Source organism: Nyctibius grandis, chromosome 22, assembly GCF_013368605.1.
Source record: "Nyctibius grandis isolate bNycGra1 chromosome 22, bNycGra1.pri, whole genome shotgun sequence".
In the NCBI taxonomy this organism is placed as follows: Eukaryota; Metazoa; Chordata; class Aves; order Nyctibiiformes; family Nyctibiidae; genus Nyctibius; species Nyctibius grandis.
In genome coordinates this window covers 5334691-5348821 of record NC_090679.1, presented here as the reverse complement: position 1 = coordinate 5348821, position 14131 = coordinate 5334691, and positions in this window count along the sequence as shown.

Sequence of the window (14131 nt, the reverse complement as noted above, 5' to 3'; positions counted from 1 at the left end):
ACAAGGAGGTCACTCAGGTACCACAGTGATGATAAGAAATGAAGTTACACAGACAGGTTACACCAGGTGTTAGCATCACAACAGTAAAACTTGAGATAGCCTGAAATTTCTCTTTTTTCTCCTTTTTTTTTTTTTTTCTTAAATACTCTAAAAGCCATACCAACAGACACAGGATCTAAACATTTGGTATGAATGATATGAACGATCAAGCCTTGAGTATGGGATAATTAGTTCTAATTTAGAAATAATACAACGTGTATCTGAATATAGGTCCCTTATCAAAAAGACAGCAAAATTGTACACTTGGGTTTTTTTGCATGCAGCTGAGGTTCAGCTATGGCTCTACGCATGCCCAAGTGGTGGTACGAGCCTGGATCTCAGCTGAGTGTTTGCAATAGTCAACAGTAAAAGTTGGATTTTTGTGGTGACTTGGACCATATCCTGGTCATGGACCAGGAGCTAGATGTTGGAGTACCTGCGTTCGCATGGCCACACTTCGGGGAGGGAGGGAGGAAAGAAGACAAGGTGTAAGAAAGAAGGATGCTTCTCCCATTGAGTTATATGACCTGATGCAGGGATGAGGCGTCTCTCCTTGCCTGCCTCCATGCTGGACATGGGTTAGAGCCATTCCTTTTAAAGAGGGAAAAACTGCGTACCGGATACAATTCAAGGAGAAACAGTATCCTGAACATTTTCACCAGCCCTTGCCAATATTCAGGACAGTCCTTGCCAAATGAGGGTCTCTGGTCCTTAAACAGGATATAATCAGCACAAAAACTGAATTCTACCAGCTTCTGCATATTGTGCACATACACAGCTTTGCAGCAACATTTTAAATCAAGGATCCTATTGGCACTCCCAGGTGCTGTTTCCTCCCTGGGAACCATGGCTCCAGGGCATGTCTTACACACAGATTGCTTCTCCACCTGCACTGTTTCCTGGCTCTTTTTTCTTGGAAAAAAATTGTCCCTAAAAGTCAACATACCTTGAAACTTTCTGTGTCTTGCTGGTCCCAAAGGTGAGACCACATCCCAGTAGAAGGAGTAGTAAAAGCTTGGAGTTGGTGGGGCTGAGATGTTTCAGAAAGGAATATGTCACTGAAGAGCTCCATAAGCCATGTGCTCGTAAAGCTGGCGATGCAGACTACATGTCACTGTTTCAGCTACTCTGCTCCAATGATGCCAGATGCCCTTGCCCCATGAGCTTGTCTGTAATGCCTCCCCTGGAATATCATTTGCTGCTATACCTGCTGCCAGCCAATGCACTTCTCTGCTTGTTAAATCCAATGAACTTCATCCCAAAATCATGCTCTGCATCACTGGAGAAGTGTGTGAGCTCTGCTGACCACCTACAGGCGACCAAGGCCATGGAGATGGGAGAGAATACCTGGTACTCCACATAAAAGTAGCCTGTTCTGGTGATCACTTTTCACATCTACTGCTTCTGCAGTACTTTAAAATCATCTCCCCTGTGCCCCGTGGTTCCCGCAGGCTCAGGGAAGGACAGAGCTAAGGCCATGGGGTGGGCCCACAGCACACACTTGTCCAGTTCCTCATTCTCCTGTGTTTGTGGTACTCCTTGGACTCTATAGCTTCACTGTCAGAGCCTGAAGTGCAGGTCCATTTCACGTTTGGGAAGCATTGTAAGACGCTGCCAGTCAACCATAATTTTGGGCAGACTCTCTGGGTACAAGTTCAGCAGAGATTCCCTCTTCCGAACTGTCTGTTCTCATTTCAAGATCAACAGCACCATCTAGTGACCCCAAATGAGCTGCCTACGTACCTGTCTGCATTATCTCCCACATTGCATGCAGTCCTCCAGGTCTCCCAGATGAGGGTTGTCTCTGTTCCTATCTACACCTTTCCTGCTAGAGGATCGCTTACTAGAAGTGTTGCGTGGTAGAGGCTGAGGGCCCTCAGCCACAGTCATAGGCCTCAGAGCTGGGGTGGCATGATCCAAATTAACTCACAGGCCAAGAAACGTCACTGAGGTGTGTGCCAGACCCCATTTGGCTCAGTGAGAATCTTTTCTGCCTTCCTCAACACCTCTCGCAGCTTCCACATTCAAAAGAAATCTGCTCAGGAAAGAAAGTAATCCTACTTTATCCTTCCCTTGGTTCTCTGCTGTGTTTGACCTTGCTCACATGTTGTGTAAGGACCTCAAGTACACCAGTCAAAGGTCATGTTTTGTCCCCAAGATCCCACTGGCATACGCAGTTGATAATACGATGTCAAGAGAGTCAAAATCATGGCCAACATTATTTCTGATCTCTCAGAGCAACAGGCAGACAGGCAGCTCCACATCTCCAGCGTTCAATGAACCCTTCTGTGTTTCTCCCCACCACCCCTCCCTGAAAAAAACCCGCAGAAAAGAAAAAAAATCTGCAGAATCCACACACAAACCTGGAGAGGCTGATGTTTCCTTATCATGCCAGCTCCTGCACTGCTGCATTTCACCCTCTTCACAACAGTCTCCAGCTTATAGGCTTCTGGAGGCTTTTGGACAAAGATATTTACTGAACAAATGAATGTTTATCATACTTTCAAATTACAGTTGTGAAAATTTTGTGGATGAAACAATGGGCTCTGGTCTGATCTCTGATCACAAACGTGACTTTAGAGATGTAACACACAGCTCAATGATCTGTCTGAAGCTCTGCAAAGGTCACAAAATCAAATTGAATGTTAGGAATCACTGGGAGAGAATCAGAAAATATCATTAGGTTGGTGTATGAGTGTGGGGTACAACCACATCTTGACTGCTATAAATAGCAATAGTCCTGTTGTGAAAAGACACAAAATAAAGGGCTATTCAATAACAAGAAGCATGGAGACCAAGAAACAACTGTCTGCTGTTTCTCCTAATACAAGAAATAGAGGGCATAAACTTGTAGGTGGCAGATTAAATTAAAAAAAGGAGGAGGCAGATCCTCACCCAACACGTAGCAGAACTGTGGAAGTCACTGCCACAGGATGCTGGGGACACCAGAACTTTACGTGCATTGGACACACACATAGAAGAAAAATCAGGCAAGGGAGGGTGGACAAAAGACAACGTTCTCTGGCTCGAGAAGTCCTTGAACGATTTGGTAAGATATTCTGGGGAAAATATCACTGTAATCTTAACCTGCTCTCATGCACTTCTTCAAGTCACTTTTGGCAGCCAGACACTGGGCTGGCTGAGCATCGCATCTGATCCGAACAGGGAAGAGGCAAGGGGCTCCTCAGCCCAGGCTCAATGCCAGGTGTTCCAAACAGACCTGCAGCTCAAGAGCCAGAAAGGTGACAAAATATTCACATGATCATCTTGATGCTCATCGCACAGCTTCATCCTGTAGTGGGGAAAACTAGTCCCCAGAGCAGCTACATACAATGGCAAAGTTACCCAACTCACTTGACTTCTGGATGACGCAAAGGAAAACCACGTGGACCTCCTATTAATTAATTCTCTGCATTGCCCATACCAGTTGGGAACTCTTGTCACGAATGGTGCACGTCTGTGTGATTCAGACTTTTAAAAAGAAAGCGATGGGTTTACCACTGGTTGAGATGTTAGTTCTCAAAAGAATGTAGAACTTCCTTTAAAAGAAAGAGGATTTCCAGCTTCCTCAGGAAGAGATGATTTTTCAATACTTCTTCAATTTCATCTAAAATGTGGAAGTCTTGAGTGCTGACAGCAACCTCAAAATAAGAGTTCCCATCTGTCTTGTACTGCACTTTTCAGGCTGCGCTCTCTATTTGCAAATCTCTAACAAGCTTCTGCAGAGCTCTTTGCCTCTTTGCCAAGATCTTCGCTTTGTTTTGTTAAGTAAAAAACATTAACTGGTCTGACACAACCAGATGTACTGTGCACATCTCAGCAGCTTCCTGCTGCTGCCAGGCTGGGCCCATCAATTTAATTTACCTTGGTCATGGTGCCTTTTAACATTTAATTACAAACCAGCACTCGTCAGTCACTTTACTTATCATTTGCCATTTCTGTCACCTTAGCAAGAGCCCAGAACCCCTCCAGCTTCTTCACCAGCAGAGTTTTGAGGTGGGAAGGTCTGTCCCAGGAACACCTTTAATAATAGCTAGCTGTTGACAGGTCAATTAGCACTTGGCACTCCTAAAGTTAGTGTCGCCCATGTGCTGTCACTGTGTTGCGCTTGCTTGCAGAATGGTTTGTCACTCTTGTACTTTCCTGACTAGCAAACATGCCTGGCATGTGGCAGGGACACCTCCCATGTGCCCGGGCATCCGTCAGAGCAAGCAGCACACAGCTGTGCTGGAGCTGAGCAGACCAGGTGGGTGGGCTCCACAAGGTCCATGAGGTCCACACTGCTGTCCCTTTGTGCTCTGTCACAGTCATTGTGGCATCCACCAACAGGTTGCATCAGACCTGATCTAAACGGAACCAGTCGCAGTCAGCTACAAACCCACGATGTGTATGTTGGCCATAGGGGAGCAAAGGTCAACTGAGGGGTTCCCAGGCACCCACTTGTTAGACCTGACATGTCTTATTGTCACCTGCTGCCAGCATCCAAGGTCCCTGCAGAGCCATGGTACCTCCACTGGTCCTCCCAGCACCATCCCATAACGCGCCTGTTCCTCCCCATAGTGCTGAAGAGTGTGTAGCCTTTGGTTCACAGAGGCTCCACTGGTTTTGTTTCACAACACATAGCATCGTTGTAGACTCATGTTTCCAAAACTAATTGAACTGGGAAAAAAAAAAAAAGTCACTCCATGTAATGAAAAAAGAGATCAGACAGAAATGTTGTTAGTCAATGTAAGAACCTCATCCTCCAGGTATGTTAAATCCACGGGAGACAAGGCAAGGATTATTTTGGCTCACTTGTTTCTTGTTAATACATTGGAAAACACGCATCAGTTCTGCAGCCACGTCTGTGCAGCGAGGCTCACCGCCTTCGGTGGCACCGCACCGGAGGAGTGTCACCGCTTACACAAGCTGCTGCTCAAACTGAACCAAGAGCCCACACCCCAGGTGTTTTTCTCATTGGTGGCAACAGGAGACCATTTTAATCTCAGTTTTGGGCTCTGATTTTGCCATCAGATAAGCAGAACCCTTCATTAACGAACGTGAAGTCTGGGAGCTCCCAGGGTACTCACACTACGTTCACGTCAGTGCATTTACAGAATGGGGACTCGCATTTGGGTTTGATACCCCTTGTAGGAAGCGTGAAACAACAGGGATAAATAAAAGCAAATTTTTAGAAGTGGATGTGTCAGAGGGAAGAGGCATGAGTGAGGGCCGTGCACCAGAGATGTCTGTGCACCAGAGGGCACTCTGAAATTACAGATGTCGAAGTGAAAATTGAGCAAATTATTGGGGCTGGGAAAAGATCTATGAGAGCAGGAGTGGGGATTTCACCTGTAAACAAAGAATTTTTAACCTTTATGCCACCACGTAAGGGTGACTTTAAAATATTAAAGCCTGTATTAGAGAAACAGAATATTTTGCTAACAAAATATGTTTTAAGTCTGGAAATCAGCACCAGTCCTTACCGCGTTTCTTATGGCTTAATTTACCTTTCATTTACGAAGGTATAACTTAGCAGCAACTTTGCTGGGGTCAGACCCATTTAATCAACATTACATCTGGCCTTTTGAATATCTTAATCTGTTACGGACGACTCTTCTTTTCTGCAAAAAACAAGCTTCACTGTGCCATCATCTTTCCTGGAAAGCTGTGGAAATACGGGCACTCGGATCAGGCAGGGAGCACCAGGAAATTCCTTCGGGTAAAATCCCTGTGCTCTCCAAGCAGCCGTGAATAAATAAATGCCCACGATCGCAGGGACTGCGGCAGCCGAACCTTCGCTGGCGATCTCGCTGCTGGAAGGCAAAAGCAAATCCGCAGAGGACCAGATGAGCTCTCTAAAGGCCCTGCTTCCAGCCCTGGCAACACTCCCCTGGGGCACACAGCATTGCCACCCTCGGCTCTGCAGGCAGATTTCTCCTCTAGCGCCGTGGGTACAGTATCTTGCACCAGCATCAGCATTTAAGATGATTTCCTGCTTGCACTCCAACAACCTCACCGTGTAACAGGAAACCCAAACAGGACGTATTTTGGGTAACAAACCCCAAAAGGATGAAACCTGCAGGAAAGTGCAGGCCTGCCCGGTGGGTTCAGGCGAGCCCTGGGGCAGGTTGAATCCTGCAGGTTTCCCGGGGAAGGGAATCCTGGAGGTGGAGGGATCTCTGTAAGTCAGTCTGAGGATCCCAGCTCAATAACAGAGAGACAGATAATAGCATTTGAACACTATCTTCTCCAATTCAATTGTATTGATTTACTGCCTGTCCAATGAAGCCATCAAGTGTACAAAATGGTTAATCTTATATTTTTTTTTCCTGCTGTCTTCTCAGAGGAGTGAAGTTGTAAACACAAACCCAGGCAAGGGCAGCAGGGGGGGAATATTTGACTTTTTTTTCAAGGCAGATGCTGCAGCGTGTCTATGCAAAGTGAATCCCATTTTAGCACGGGGCAAAGGAAGGACACAAGCCCTTCCCACTTTGGGTTCCCACTGCAAAGGTGCTCCACCTGAACGCTTTGGACTTGCTGACAAACCTCTCTGGTGTCACGGCGCTGGTTCAACAGCCAGGAGCCGGCAGGAGCATCAGCATCGCCAGCCTGGGCAGAGGCCTGCCAGACCCCAAACCCAGCTGGGGGCTTAGCAAGGCCCATCTGACCAGCACGGCTTACCTGACTCAGCGCCTTACCCGTCTAAGTGAGGGAAACAATATCCCAGCCCACACAAACAGACCTAAAACACGCAGGAGATGTTGCTGTTGTTTGAAACACGCCACTTCAAAAGGGAGGGTGGCACATCTGGCTGGGGTGAGCGGGTCCCCAGCTCTGGCGCTGGACAGCTGGGAGAGACGGAAAACCATTTATTTTTTAAAAAAGTATTTTCTTTCAAAATGTACATTTGCAATTAAAGGCTAAGTACACTGTATATTTTATTAATGATGTGGGATAGCGAGGCATTTTAAAGCTCTTTTGTTTTGATGAATTTTTTTTTTTTTTTGGAAGGAGGGGAAGGAATTGAAATGGAAAGCTTAACACTTATAATTTCAAAAAATTTGGCTTATATTTTAGGTTCTGGTAACATGCAATTACAGGCACTTAGAAAGAATTCCCTTTTTTTATACTATGCCCTAGAGCATAAAATTAAGAGGCCAATTCAGGCTTTGTACTGCTTTCAGAGGCAGTTTTCTTCAGCATAGATCAACATGGAGACTGACTGTCGCCTTTCTATTGAATTAGGTCTATATTTTTGACAAGTATGGCAGCAGTATCATCACTTTAATCACCAACAATCCATTGTGTCTCTTTATGCTAATAAATAAAACATTCCGTGTTAAATATTTCCCAGTAAGCACTTGAAGACCTGCAATCACCACCCCTTCTATATGTTCCCAAGTAAAATAATATAATGGTAATAAAATCAAATGATGTCTAGGAGTTTTATAGACAACTAATAGCAGCTATTGCAAAGTGCACATCAGATACCAATTGAAGGTCACATTTCTCTTTAATATAATATAGCGTGCATATTTCACTAACTGTCTCTGTATATCAAATGGATTAAACAATATGATGATATAGGTCAAAAGTGGAGTTCTTAAGGAGAGGCCTTGAAGCAGAAGAGTGTTACTGGAGCTGTGTGTTGAGTGGGAGCCTCTGGAGCACTGGATGCAAATCATGGGAAAACCATCCCAAGTTACAGAGAAATTGCCAGAGAAACCTCCTGCCCTTCCCAGCCAGCCTGTGTCCTCCCGAGGGCAGGGCCAACCACATGCTGGGGCTTTGCTCAAGGGCTGATGGTGGCAAGGGTCTCGCGAACCACCACAGAAATGGCCGGGAGGGACCCCCAGCCCATCACTCTGGCCTCTGTTCTGGAGGAACACACCAGTCTGAGACCAACTCCTGGAAACGTAATGGCAAAGCAGAGATTTAAGTCTTAGGAGAAACACAACCAGATCAACCGCAAGCACATGAAGGCACCCAAGCATCCTGCCACATGCTGTCCAGGGGGACTCTGCCAGGGCTCAGGGCTGGGCTCCTGCAGCATCCCACAGCTCCCATGGACACTGGGTGTACCCCATGGGGTCCACGGTCTGCACCACCCCACTGACTTCCCCTGCTCCCACCATCCAGGTTACCCTGGACTCCCCAGATCCTCCTCCCCTCTTGCTGCTTGGCCGTCCCAGGGCCCTGCAGCCCCCTTTGCCGCTCGAGCGGCTCCCACACTGGCACCGGGACCGTGTCACAGCATGGGAGCCCTGGCACGGCTCCGAAAACACTCCTCGTCCTCAATCTCCCTGATTTCCCTGGCTTCAGTCCCACACTTCACTCTGGAGTCTGGGAGCCTTGGAGTCACCCTAAAGAAACCCTCCCTCAACTTCAGATCAGTTTGTCGAGGGATTTTTTTCCCATTCCCCGTTACTAATATAACTAATATATTCAGGGGGCCCCGCCTCAGCCGACATGAATTGTAAACCATTTCTCTAATCCCCTCAACAATACCCTTCCCCAAACCTTTTTTCTATCTTAATTAGATATTCTATCCCTTTGGTTTAAAATAGTATTTAATTTCACTTAATGATTTCAACAAAAAATATTAGGATTCCCCAAACAGACATGTTCCCTCTGAATTCTCTCATTCTTTTTTCAAGGGCTTCAGTTTCATCTTTTTGTTGCTTTGTCAAAACACAGCTAATTGACTGTCCTAAAAGTACAATTTTAGTAATTTCTCTCAATGAAGCATCACCGCCTCCTCTATTAACACTGCCTAATTGGACTTTGAATCCCCAGCCAGCGAATTCACCCATGGTACGGGCCCAGATCACTGCAACAGTAAATATCAGCATCCCAGTTAAATGTGGGTTGGCTCACATTCCCCCAAAATTGGCTTTCTGCTCCTCAGAGTCCAATCTGATGTAATATTATATTAACCATTTTTTTTTTCTAGGGGAATTGGAGAAACGGAGGAGAAGCTGAAGCGCAGATCTGCATTTCATCTCCTCAGTAAAAGCGTGTTTGCTCCCCGGCGCCGGCAAGGAAGGAGCGCTGCGGCTCCGCGGAGCCTGGGGGAGCCTTGACAGCCTCCCAGCCGTCGTTCCCAAGTTTGTTTCTAGCAGCTCTGACTCCAGAGAGCACACCAGGTAGGGAGACGGTAACGCCGATCCCCGTGGGCCCCACGGCTCCGGAGGCGTACCCGCCACCCCATCCCCATCCCGTCACCCAGAGATGGATCCCAGCACAACTCTGCTGTGGGCAGCGGAAACTATTTCACATTCTTTCCCCTCCTTCTCCAAAATACACTCTACACGGCACGTGGCTTTCAACCATCAAAGGCCTTGGCACGTACTGGGTGGCCGGGAAGGTTGACTGGCCACACCACACCGCGTGCGGCAGCAAATCACCCCCGGTATTATCTGCAGTGGCTCTAATTATCTTACAGCATCTGCTATTAAAACGCAAGCATCGGGCCAAGCTACAAGTAGAAAACAGAAACAGAACTCCTCGTTGATGCCTGTAATAGGCACCAAAGGCATATAACTCTGCGTAATTGCTAATTGTTATTACTATTGCAGTTGATGCCAGAATTGCCCAGAGATGTCTCTTGCCGCTCGCTTCCCTGCGGGATTTGGTGCCGAATCCCACCACGACCGGCAGCGTTCCGAGACCCCCCACGGCGAGGGAGGACAAAGCCACCCCGCGAGCCTGCTGACCCCGTTCAGAAAACATCTACCGCACCAGCAGCGAGATTGCAAGGGGCAAAGTTAACTGCAAGTTTAAGTGCAGGATCAAAGCACGTGAGGATTTACAAGGGACGGGCCTTTGAAGCCCCCAGCGCCGGACAAAGCCCTCACCGCCACGCCACGCTCCGGCTTTCAGCTCCGACAGTGAAATCCTCTGGGGCCCAATGAAGCCACTTGACCTCTTGCTACCCCCATTCTCCGATCTGCCAAAGAGGGCATTAACACTTCTGACATCCAGGCAGTCAGGGGGACTCGGATGGGTTTGACAAGGGCTGGCAGGGCTGCCCTAGCCCTGCTCACAGCTTCACTGGGGGGCTGCAACGGTGCAGCGTAAAAACACCATAAGATACCCCATTATGTAGGGTTTAGAGAGCTCTTTATGATACAAAACACTTGTCAAATGCTTTTTTTTCCCCTTTGCTGTTGCATACCTTTGCCCTCAGTAGGGATCAGCCACAACCTCAGTCTGTATTTCTGAAATGCACAGGATTTTCAGTCGCTCACGCTCAGACGACCCCGCCATCCTCACTGCTTCGCGTACGAAGCCCTTGCAAATCCCACCAAGAAAACACATTTCTACTCCATACCTACACAACCCACTTGCACATTTATAGCCAGCCGAGCCCTCACTCCTCCAAAGTGATTCACTGGGCTGCTTCTCGTTGCCGAAAGCCCGGCGAGGAGGCAGACAGCTGGGGGGGTGATTTTGAGCGCTGATCCAGATTTGGTCCCAAGGAGACGGGGCTGTGCAGCACGGCAGCAGAGAGCACTCCAGCCCCCTGCGCCCGCCCAGCTGAGCAGGGAGGACCCCGCTTAAAAGATGTTGCTCTCAGCTCTTTTCTTATTGCAGGCAAGTGCTCCAGCGATAAATGTTTTCTTGTAAACATGCCATAGATGGAGGTAGGAGCCAACAAAATGGAGATGCCAGAAGCTTTTTGTCTTCGTGATTTAGTTTCTTATTAGAACATGCTACTGGGAAAGAAAAGATATCATTGATAAGATTGACATTAGAGTCAGCCAGTAAAATTAAAACCCCAAGGACTGGCCTAGCCCTTTTCTTGTCAGGCAGGAATACAGATTCTCTGCCAAACTAACACTTTAAGATACTCATAAATGTTAGGGACAAAACTTGCAAAAAAAGAAAGAGGAGGATTTTTGCTGCCTTCAGTTTTGGCAGAACAGTTTCAGTTGCTTTAAAGGGCCTGGCTTTCCAAATGAGCACTCACCCTCCCGGCCCAGAAGAGGACCCAGCCGCAGGAAGGTGCTGGCAGCAGTGGGCTCCGGGCTGGAAGCATCTTGTGGTTCTGCATCCTTCCAAAAAACTTTGGTCTAAGTGATACTAGAGAAAGCAAGCCTCGAAGCACCATGGTGAGCTTGTGGTTGCATCCAGAACTTGAAGGCACATGTGCACAGGGCGTTGATAGATAAAACCAATTCAAATGCCAGTTCCTCTTGATGTCTGCAGGCTCATGGAGCTAGAGCAGGAGGTATCACAACCTCTGAGCTCAGAGGTACTGGGAGTTTTGCTCCTGGCCAAATCTCCAATTACTTCTCGGAACTCAGATAAATGTTTTGATTTAGTCTCTCTGGCTTCATTCTCCTCTTTCATTTTGCACAGAGAAAACCTTTCCCAGAAAGCACATTTTTGCACAACGGGGTGAACAGTCCGTTCTGTGTCTCGGTGCTTTATCTCAGGGCACTGAGGGTTAAGCTTTGAAATTCAGCTGTCTTGTGCCCAACCTGCGCACACTGAGGCTCCAGCTTACACCAGCCTGGTGTGGCCAGATCCCCTCCCTGTGAGCACCATGCTAGCGTGGACAAGAGCTGCCCCCTTGCACGATGTAGCTTGGTGTCGTTTGGACTTTCTTGTGCCCCGCCACAGCAAGATGCCTCAGCCAGCTCCAGGTTGAAGGGGGTTCTGCTGTGAACACAGGAGGCTGCAGGGCAGAGCTCTGCACATCGCATCTCGTCTAGCTACCGCTTCGTCTTCTGAGAGTAAAGGGGGGAAACAGCAGGTTAACGAGGAAATATGGACCTATATGTGCACTGCTCACATATGGCTCTAACTGAGCCCTGCTCCCTGTGCTTGCACATTTTAGGGACGTGTTTATCTTATAAACAAGCCCTTACAATAATCTTACAGCAAGCACTTAAAACAATCTTACAAATAAACACTTCCATATGTGTTCAACCACAAGCACGAGGGAGGTGATGGGACTTAAACCCACCTCCGATTTTGCAGCACCAGCCCCATGGCCACACACCAGGCCGTGAAACAGCAGCAGCCAGCCAGGCTCACAAGAGGGCTTTCTTAATAAATTCTGATTAATAGAGAACAAGTTCCTCCTCTCCCTGCCCCTTTCACAGCCTCTCGACACCAGCCGCCCAAGCCCGCTTTGACACGTGTGTACCACCTGAGTCTTACACCAATGTTACATGTCATTAACGAAACATAAACCAGCGGTCATATCTTAACGGGAAAAGTTAAATCTCTTTATGCAGTTAAATAAAGATACCTTGTCCAGTCATTAAGAAGTGATTAGCTTATCTAAGAAATAACAGCGCTAGTGCTGTCAGGCTGGCACACAAACACTAAAAAGAGCAGGGATCAGATATCACATTAGGCTAATTATAAAGAGAAGAAAAGACAAACAGAAGCATAAAATAGCCATGTGGACAGTATTTTGCTGGATTTTTTCTTTGCAGGGAAAAGGCTAAACACATTCTGCAAAAGAGAAATGTATTAAAAAAATTCCTCTTCTGGTTTTATTCATTTAGTACTGTACGTGAGAAGGCAGCGCACACGCACGCAGCCTTGCAGGCTGTGTGAAGCAGTGACCAAATCCAAATAAGCACCAAGTTTCTTAAACCTAACAGAAATCCTTAAATCTCTGCACAATTCCAGGTCTTGGAGTCTTTGCACAACAGAAGGAGCAAGGCAGCACAGCCCGTCCCACGCACCTCCCGCTCACCCCCTCGCCATGGCTGCGTTCCTCCTCCTGCTCAGCCACAGAAGCTCCGGAGCATTTTTGGAGATTGGGTACACTCAACTTCTTGCCGATTCTGCTGTGTTCAGCAGGGTCACCTTGCCCAGCCCTGAAGTCCAAAGGTGCTTAATTTTAATCAGCAAGAAGCTAAGCACCCTTCCTGCAATTTCTGCCCTGTTTACACTCCTAGAAATAAGGTTTACCCTCCCACGGCTATCCACCAGCTGGATGGTTTCTAGCTGCATGCCCCCCTTGTCCTGACACCTTACACATTTCACTCCCAGGTTATATTTGGGGAAAAAGCTCAACTTTTAAGACCAGGAGACAAAATCCAATATACCAAGTCAAAAGCTGCCCAAGAGGAAAAAGACATGGCAGAAAGGACCAGAGCTCTCAGGTGCTCGCTGGAGAGAGGAGTCTGCTCCTACCAGGGGTGATGGCTGTGGCTGCTCTCCCTCCTCCCAGGTGTGTAAACCACATGAGTCTTTTCCTCACTCAAAACACAGAGGAGTGATGCTGTCCTTAGGATGCTGAAGACCCAGACTGAAATCCCTTTTCTGCTCAAATTACAACAGAAATTGGACCCTGTTTTCTGAAGGATGCCCTAAACACACGTTGCCTTGCAGAGCCAGTACATTCATCCAGTGAATACAGGACGTTCTTGCTCTGTGCCCACCCAACCTGCAAGATCCCATCAGCTTTTTTGGGACACAGGCACCGAGCACCCAGGAGATCCCAAAGCAGGGGCCACCCTACCACCACGAGTGCCGTCGTGAATGCGGCTGAACGCCTGCTGCTGGGGCGGTGCACAACCAGAGTGCAGTTATCTGTGACAACGTTTGAAACCTGCAAAAATCTTGGCACTTGAGAGGCTTTGGAGGCAGGAAGCTGGGTGCCTGGCAGTGTGAGGAACCTCCAGAATTAAGTGGGGGTTCTGAGGATCTCTATTTTGAATTTAGGCTTCAAACATCAATTTGATGGAAGCAGCCGCAATGTGGACACAGCTGTAGGCGGGCAGCTGCCCACCTTGCTCCAACACCCAGCTAAGCACAGATCTCTGCTCTCCCTCCAGCCACAGCCAGATACAAGCCCCCAGCTCGGCAGGGGATATGCCGATGCTGAAGAGATACCCATCCTCTCATGCCATGGGTTGGCACATCACCCACAACAAAGTTTTCCAACAAAACTAAAGTCCTGACCCAATAAGCAGAGGTCAGGACCCGTGCCTGAATGACTGGTACAGCCAGAAATACCTGGTCACTGTTGGGGGAGAAGGGAGGTGGTTTTCCATTTTTAACACTTGCATCCTTTTTAAAGTTTTTATTTGCCAAAACCTAATATTAATAATGATGGTAGATCCTACTTTCCTTGGGGTAA